General features: G+C 38.9%; 1 protein-coding gene across 2 annotated transcripts in view; it reads right to left on the minus strand.

The window, feature by feature from the left end:
• The window catches only part of LOC117513628 (E3 ubiquitin-protein ligase RNF19A-like), a 62098-nt gene extending 57895 nt beyond the window's left edge, over positions 1-4203 (minus strand). For both annotated transcript variants that reach the window (XM_034173852.1, XM_034173853.1), the window contains exon 1: positions 4017-4203. The gene's annotated coding sequence lies outside the window, so the exon portion shown is untranslated. The remainder of the gene's footprint in view (positions 1-4016) is intronic.
• Between the last annotated feature and the right edge of the window lie 5444 nt (positions 4204-9647).

Raw genomic sequence — 9647 nt, forward strand, 5'->3', positions numbered from 1 at the left:
GTTATCGGCATCGGCCTCAAAAAATCCTTATCGGTCGGGCTCTATCAAAAATACATTTTTTTCCCAGTGGTGTGGGTGAGAGGCCTCCTAACATATTATTTGTGATCATGACTGACTACAGATGGGATCCTCTCTGTGCAACCACAATATAAAGGGATTACGAGACGTTGCTCAACTTCATCATACTCGACTGACCGTTATCAGTTGTAGAATCAGTTAAAGAATTTCACGGTGTGATTGAACACTTGCAACCAAAATATGCAGTGTCCTCCAAAAGCATTGGACCATGGTATTTCACACATTTTAGTTTGTTTATGACATTTCAAATACAAAAAGTACAAACAAAAATGTCTAAAATTATCTTCCTTAAACTCAAACTGAAAGCAAATCTCTATAACTTCATATAAATTAATTAAAAATATAAAAGCCAAGATGATGGGTTGCATAAGTAATAGACTGGTTTGGTATAATACCTGTAAATAATCAGTTTTATTGCCAGGGGATGGATACATGAACATTTCCAACTCACTGAATATGTCTTGAAGTTTATTTATATCAATTATAAAGAAATAGAAACAATATGGAACTCTATGGTAAATCTGTATGGAGCAGATAGCTCTCAACAACTTAGTAACTGTGCAAGAAGGAGAAGAGTGAGGAAAGCCACCAAGGCACCCAGACAACCCAAAAGAAGTTACTGGCTTCTCTGGCTGTGATTGGAGAAACTGCATGCTTTGCATTTTGTATCACCAGTTAGCTTCATGATGAAGTGGTACAGAGGAGGATTTTCTTTCACAAAAACATCAAATCTAGGCTTGTATCTCAGATGTACCTTCTGGCAAATTGTAGTTGAACGTACAGGTCTTTTTAAGAAAATCCTTCTCTATACCACGTCAACCTGAAGCTGTATAAATGGGGATACAAAATATCCTCATAAAATTATCAATAAAGATAAGGCAGGTTATATTTTGCCGGATATGGCAAACACGCACCTAGCGATATTGGACCAGATCACCTCACTGATTGGCTAGTTCAAATGACACCATCGTAGAGTTTATTTCAACATGGCGGCGCCCTCTGCAAAGTTGACTGATCGAAGGTTTTGCAGACATGACACTGACAGAGAAAAAAACAGGACAAACACACGTGCCGACGTGGACTTCTGTATTTTCTTTTTTATTCCATGCCCGTATACAGAGGGGGTTCAGAGGGTTCAACCGAACCCCCCCCCCCCCCCCCACCCCGAGAATTCTGCTGATTTTTTTCTGATCTGGATATCAACGTTGTGTATTTTCTTTTCATTGATAATAAGCAACAAGCACTAACTGTTACACAGCTATTATCACACACCCTCAAGTTTCAATTTCCTCTGCCAAGAGTAATCCCTTAAGTGATGAAAGGGGAAACCGCTAGATAAACTTTTCCCATGGGGGTTGAGAATTTTTGCTCCCTGGTCCCTATCCTCCTCTGATATTAAACAGATTAGTAGGCTTGTAAATACCCATGTAGACACACAATTACACTTGTCTGGTTTGTAAAAACATGTTTGTATGTATAAGCTGAGAAATAAAGGGAGCTTCTCCTTCCTGTTGCAAATACTGTAAAGGTGCAAATATTCGCGTGGGATTTATTATGCGAATTTCGCGAGTTAAACAAGGTCACCAAATTAAATACTGCTATTTTAATACATAACGCACATATACGTACATATTCATAATGTAAACGCGAATATTAATACCGCTAAATACGAGGTCTGTTAGAAAACTATCCGACCTTTTTATTTTTTGCAAAAACTACATGGATTTGAATCATGTGTGCTTGCATCAGCCAAGCTTGAACCTTCGTGCGCATGCGTGAGTTTTACACGCCTGTCGGTTGCGTCATTCACAACCGACAGGCAGGTATAAAGTTTTCATTGTTACCTTGGTTCTTCCTGGGTGGTTCTTACGGCAACTGATCCAATCCCAACAAGGACTATTTGTATATAAAAATGTATTTCCTAAAATGATACATTTTGGGTTTCAAATGAAATTTATGTAGCTTTTTACCCCTCGAAATCCTCAAAAAGCTTCTGCTTCGCCCCACGACACCACCGGGGGCCCTGTGGCCCACTGGACCCCCCCAACTCAAGGATTTGAACCCCCCTTTCACATTCCTATATACGGCCCTGTATTCTGTCTTGAGTTTGCAGGTTTTGTTCATCATCCCCGCCCTACACAGAAAATTACCAAGACTGCAAAAATTATTTCCACCGTGTGGCGAAAAGCACCTGTGGACATAATTTTGGGCACGGTGGAAATAATTTTCGCCACACGGCAGAAATAATTTCGGGCATGGCTATGTCACGTTTTTGAACTACTTTTAGCGTCCAAGAATCCCTCGAGCTATTTCCACCGCGTGGTGAAAAGCACCGGTGGAAATAATTTTGGGTACGTCTATGCCATGTGTTTGAGCTGCTTTTAACATCCGAGAATCCCTCCGGCCATAGGTGATTTTCTGTTCCCATTCAAATGACTTCATGGCACCCAAAATGGCATAGAATCCCTCCGCCAGTAGGTGATTTTATGTTCCGATTCAAATTACTTCATGGCACCCAAAACGGCATACAATCCCTCCGCCAGTAGGTGATTTTCGGTTCTGATTCAAACGACTTTATGGCACCCAAAATTGCATTTAAGGGTGATTCTTAGACTACGGGCACTTATGTCCTTTGATCATATTGTATGAAAAACAGAAAAAAGGGGAAATTTCACACTTTTATAGTTATCTTTACAATGAAAGTGTGTTGAGAAATTTGTTCTAGTAGTCTATGATGACTTTTTCACCTTTTTTCAGCATCATTATATGCAAATATTGCTGTTTTGTGCTTGTCCCACACCCAGACTTTTGATCTTCAATGATAATGAATGGTAAAGAAACGTTTTTTCTAATGTTTTAAAATATCTCTGAATAAAATATCAGTAAAATAATCAAAACATAATTGGGGTATTCAATGTCATACAACTGTTGTGATTTTTTTTTTTTTTTTTAAACAAAATGTAGTTGTCCCACACTATTGCCGTAATTTTCACAACACTGTAATGTCCCTAAACAGCTGGTATGAAAGACTGTTTGGGTAGTTTATATGGAGATAAACAGTGACATCAAAGCACATGTATATGGCGCCAAATCACAACAAACAGTTTCCCCAAGGCGCTTTATATTGTAAGGCAAAGGTGTGGTGGAAATTACATTTACAAGGCCAATAGTGCCCGTAGTTAAAGAATCACCCTTAAAGATAAAAATTAGCACCAACACTCAATGCCGAGGACGCCGCCATGTTAAAATACCTTCTACGATGACATAATTTGAACTAGCCAATCAGCGAGGAGATCCGGTCAACTATCGCTAGGTGCGTTTGTCGTATCCAGCAAAATATACACTTCGTAATGATGATAATAATAATATTACAGCAAACGGAACTCTGGTATTAGAATAGTATTGTATCAGCAGATATCCCAATTCAGATATCAGCATTGAATCGGAAATGAAAAAAATGTGAATCGGTGCATCCCTAGATGTAACATAAAATATGGAAAAAGTGAAGCACTCTGAATACTTTCCAGATGCACTGTATGGAAGCAAAAGTGAATGTGCAAATAACACCAAATTACACAAAATACTCCAAATTTAGAATTACTATGAATTTATAAGTGATGGCATATTATCAGATCATCGTTATAACACAAAACGTGAGGACGTGACGGAAGTATCCGCTGTGAGTGCTCTTGTAGTTAAGATGAAGTTGGTCTTAAGTTTTTCTTCTTTCGGTTTCTCAGTAACCTCATTGATATAAAAGTACAATGTTCCCTTTACTGGCCAGGTAATGTACCGGTTCTCTTTCCGACTTCCAGACAGAAAACATAAAAACCTCAGTTTGACCGGAATCACTAGAGGTTCCAGTGATGTTAGCTTAGCTGTCCAGTCACCTAACATTAGCAAGCTAACAGTGTTAGCTCCCAACGAAGAGAACATACCGTCTGTTGCTGGTGACACTTGTACCAAACACAGGAACAAATAAAATAAACTGACGTATTTCCTTCCGAAACTTCTCCGTTTTAATGGTCAGTTGCTCGGGTGTGATGCTGAGTACTTATTTTCCTCTGTCAGCGGTCCCACCTTCGCTTTCCGTTTAAACAGCTACGCTGAGCTGCTGTTGTTCGATGCTCTCGCTCCGCATGACAAATTCAAATAACATCGCGAGATCTCAAAACTGCCACCGACCGTACTTCAAGTATATGTTAGTAACACAACCGCATTGAATTTCTACCATAATCTGCAACTTAGTATATATTAAAATATTGCAGAAAAAACCTTAATAATACGAACGGGAGTTATATAACATTTAATTTACACTTATCTGGAACGACAAGCTTCTGATCATATTGCTGCACAATAATGTTTAAATAATAAAATAGATTGAAATTAATTTTCATCATTTATGTTGCACCACTGACGCAAGAAATGCATTTCAAAGCATTTTATATTATATTTAAAATACTTAAAATAATTACAGTCACAATAATCATGCATTAGACTCTTGCATTGTAATGATATTCTGATACAGGGCAGAGCTATCTTTAGATGGGGGGGGGGGGGGGGGTGTACACGCCCCTCCATGGAAAATCTGAAAAAAATCTAGTCTTTTTTCTGCATTCCAAGGCAACCTAGAAGGCTAAATACAGACTCTCCAGTAATTTTTAATACACAATTTTTATTTTAAACACAAACTAATTCTGCATACAGCAGACTTCATCAGTTAACCATAGTTTATGCAAGACTTTCCTCATATTTTAATCACAGCTTGGTTTGTAATGATGAAATTCCAGGGAGTACATTTCTTCCTGCTCTTATCAATACCTGATTAGTATCATCAGGTGATCAGCCAGTCAAGATCTGGCTGACCAAAGAGCACACCTGGTTGGGTCATTATAGAGTACAGTTTGGAACTTGTCCATCAGCCTTATCTGACATCATAAATGTCAATTTATATTATTAAGCCTGAGAGAAACCAGTGTTTGGAATGATGAATTCACAGTAGACATTTTTTTTTTTTTTTAAGTGTACAAAACAGTTAAAAATGAAAGCAGTGACATGCTTTCAGAACTGGCCATTTATATTCCCTTGTTTTCCCTTTTCAAATTAACAGCAGTCAAGTAAGTGGATTTATAAGTATTATTGTGCCAGACACCAATGTGAATCTGGCTGCATCTGCTGCAGCGACCCCAAACAAAATGGGAGCAGCTGAATGGAAAACAACATTATCAGTAACTAATAAGGGTCAGACTGAGGCCTTTGGTCAGAGGCTTGACTGAACATTAAACGAAGGGAGAAACCGGCGAGAACAGAAGACGCATTTCTTGTGTATCCGTGGAGCCATGTGAGGTACACCGTGAACAGCAAAGCTGGATAATCTTGTCAAATCCCTATGGAAAGATGTTTTTGGTCAAGCGTGTGCTGTGAGCTCATGAAATATTAGTCTGGACGCACTGAAACAAAATGAACCAGTCCTGCAGCCTCTATAAATCCAGACGAATTAGACTGCAGTGGCTGGTTTTTGTCAGGAAATGCTGCAGACTGGTTTCACCGATGAAATCCCGTCCATTAAGCAGTAACGATGACCTGAAAGACAACATTCAACTTGTCTGGTGATCAGCAGGATGCTTTGTATTTGATGGCCCAACACTGGCAACATGATCTGCTCTTTTGTTCAACTACTGTCAAAGCATCACAGATGTTACTCTGTGTGTATATATATATATATATATATATATATATATGAATGGCCCCCTGGCAGCTAGTTTAATTTTGCTCCCCTCCACGAACAAAACACTGCTGCAGCCATATGCAAAACCAATACAAGGTTTTAACCCATTCCACAAATTGTAAACCAGGAAGATTAGAATCTTCTGGAATAAATGTTTATTTGAAATAATGGGAACCAGTCAATAATGTCCCCCCAATTCTCTTATTGAAAACAAGGGAGAAGGCAAAGGGACTTAATAAAAATTTTTTCTTGATAGCGTAGCCGCCAAGCAGTTTGAGCACTTGTTTCCAGAGCAGGCTTCTGGTTCAAGACCACCCCTACCCATTCTCCATCCAATGTGGAGTTATGGCCAGCGTAAAACTTGTGACAAATCAATATCCAGATCCATCTTGGATCTGCTGCTGGAAAAAGGGAGAAGCTGAAGTAGTAAGTCCTATCTCGGCCCTAAGGCCCGTTGTCTACATATTGGGCAGTCAGCTCCTTATGCTACCTGCTATTTTATCCATGTTTGATGAAGAGGTTAACATGGGGTTGTTTACCTAGCTCCAGTTGACCTGAACAATGCACCCAGCACACCTTAACAACAGCATTAGCGATATGGAGTCAAATACATTTTTAATCTGAGACAAATTTGCCACCCAGTCTTAACCAGGACATGATTAAAGGGAACTGAATGTGGTTCTAACTGTTTCAGGATGAAAATAAAATACAGACTTTGCTTAGAATGAGTGTTTAGTTTTTGGATCCCACGCTCCACCTAAAAAGTTAGACTTCTGTAATTTCAGTAACTTAGTTTGAATAACAAATCACAACAGGATTTAAACTAAATTCAGGCAATTCCCAGTACCTACTGTCCAGATGTGCAAAAATACTTCACCTCCCGCCTTAATTCCATAAGTCTTCCTCTTTCAGCTTCCATCTGATCCTTCTTTTCTGTCCTTCACCTCGTCACCACACAAACCTCTGACGCTGCTTAGCTACCCTCGCCCCTGCCACCACCTTAGTCTCAAATTTCTTTTAGGTTGCATCTCCTCCCAAAGAATGTAGTCCATCTGTGTGCACCTTCCCCCACTCTTGTACATCGCCCTGTGCTCCTCCTTAATGTGAGTAATCATGACAGCCATGTCAGTCCTTTTTGCAAAATTTACCATCTGCCTTCCCACCTTCCTCACCTCAATATTACATCTATCACTCACCAACATGCCCATTGAAGTACACTTCAATCACTTTCATCTGAGTATTTTCTCCACATCCCAACTTACCTATGGGGCATATGCACCGATGACACTGAACATCATCCTTTCAAATTCCAAGTTCACATTCATCACCCTGTCCTTAGGGCCTCAGACCGGTCCTCTATCAATAGATAGTCCGTTGTCTCTCCCTGCTCTATCACAAGTTGATTCCCTGCTCTGTCGTTTTAGCCGTTTTAGAATGACCAACACAGAACAGTTTGAGCCTTAGAATCCAAACTGTTTCATGCTCAACTTTCCTCCACCCCTTTTTTGCCACAACAGTAACTCAATTTCCACCAGCACTCTGATGATAACCTCAGTGGCAGGCGTCAACTCGAACCTCAACAGATCCAGTATGGAAATTTACGTTTGGTTTGGCAAAATGTATCAGATGCCCTGACAATCCCAACCAATGTATAGGACCAGCACTCAGAATGTACACTGTGTGACTGGGTTTGACGCATACTGTACTTTTTCTTTTTTTAACATCGAGTGATATTCAGTGAACTGAATCTCCCCCCCAAAGTAATAATGAGGCACACAATTTGCAAAGTGATACAGTTTCACATACACCAGTACTATTGGACATGCTTTTGATTATGAACTTACTTCAATTGAATTAAATGACCAACTATCCACAAAACTGGCCGTCATATGCAAACATGCTCCTCCCACATCTCATTATTACCTCTGCCAAGGAGGTTGTTTTCGGTCGGGTTTGTTTCTGTCTGTTTGTCAGCAGTATAATCCGGATCCCGATGCTAGCGCGTTAGCATGTCTATGGCATTTTCAATGTTAAAAGTTAGCATTAAGCAGTTGTAGCTGTCATCACATTTGGGGGTGATTCTTAGACTACGGGCACTTATTATGTCCTTTGATCATATTGTATGAAAAAACAGAAAAAAGGGGAAATTTCACACTTTTATAGTTATCTTTACAATGAAAGTGTGTTAAGAAATTTGTTCTAGTAGTCTATGATGACTTTTTCACCTTTTTTCAGCATCATTATATGCAAATATTGCCGTTTTGTGCTTGTCCCACACCCAGACATTTGATCTTCAATGATAAAAATGAATGGTAAAGAAACATTTTTTCTAATGTTTTAAAATATCTCTGAATAAAATATCAGTAAAATAATCATAACATAACTGGGGTATTCAATGTCATACAACTGTTGTGGTTTTTTTTTAAACAAAATGTAGTTGTCCCACACTATTGCCGTAATTTCCACCACAACACTGTAATGTCCCTAAACAGTTTGTATGAAAGATTGTTTGGGTAGTTTCTATGGAGATAAACAGTGACATCAGAGCACATGTATATAGCGCCAAATCACAACAAACAGTTGCCCCAAGGCGTTTTATATTGTAAGGCAATGGTGTGGTGGAAATTACATTTACAAGGCCAATAGTGCCCGTAGTTAAAGAATCACCCTTGGGTGCATTTGTTTTCAAATTGTAATATTTCTTAAATTTATTACCTCCGCCAAGGAGGTTATGTTTTCGGTCGCGTTTGTTTGTCTGTCTGATTGTCAGCAGGATAACTCAAAAAGTTTTGAACGGATTTTGATGAAATTTTGTGGAGTGGTTGGAAATGACAAGAGGAACAAGTGATTAAATTTTATTGGTGATCCGGATCACGATCCGGAGTCAGGAATTTTTTGAAGGATTCTTCACCATTGCGGGATAGGGGGAATTTTGACATTCTAGTTTCTAACTCCACAAAAATAAGGCAAAAAGGCTTGAAAAAAAATTAGGGTGTAACATAGTCAAATGTTCTATCAAACAAAATTTGGTGATGATCGGATCTGGTGATCCAGAATATGGAAAAATATAGGGAAAATAGAAAATGTGTCAGTGTGAGGTGACAAATGAAGCTAGAGATGCACAACACCAAACTGTAGCTGAATCTGTACTGATTCAGTAAGGTATCATCAGATTTGATGTAGATTCAAATGTTATGGAGCTAGATCCAGAAGAAAATCGCCATTACCGAAAAATGGTTTTTATACAATAACTTTTGAACTAATAAAGACATAAAAGTGACTCCAAGTTCTAGTGGTATGTTTTCATGGTCAAGGATCTCAAATATAAAGGAAAGAAAAGTGTATGTATCATAGTTTTGGTTGTAACACTGAATTGTTGAATAGATCACTGTGCCGAGGGAATCTCTTTAGGGTCAGTGACCCTATGGCCTTGTTTAGAGAAGTGTTTCATAAATGTTAAAAAATTCATATATTTGCAGTTTAGTTGAATAATAAATTGAATTTTGTCTCTTGTTTTTGTCTATAAGCACATGCAATATCAGTATCAGTGCTCAGATGACCGTAGCTTCTGGGAAAGGTGCAAGTTACAATAAACTGTGATGCCAAGCGCTAAGGATACATGCTATCCAGTTACAGCAGATGAAACATTTTTTACTGAGAAAACATCGTTAGACTTTTTAGGTTCAACGATTCCACGGCACGTAGATGTTATGGCGTCAGTGACCCCATGGCCTTGGCGGAGGTTTGCACTCTCCGAGTGCTTCTAGTATTAGATATTTGTGCGGAGTAAAATCAGATCAATGCAAATCATCACTATTACAAACATATAAAGGTTGTGGAA

This window comes from Thalassophryne amazonica, chromosome 7 (genome assembly GCF_902500255.1).
Source record: "Thalassophryne amazonica chromosome 7, fThaAma1.1, whole genome shotgun sequence".
NCBI lineage: Eukaryota > Metazoa > Chordata > Actinopteri > Batrachoidiformes > Batrachoididae > Thalassophryne > Thalassophryne amazonica.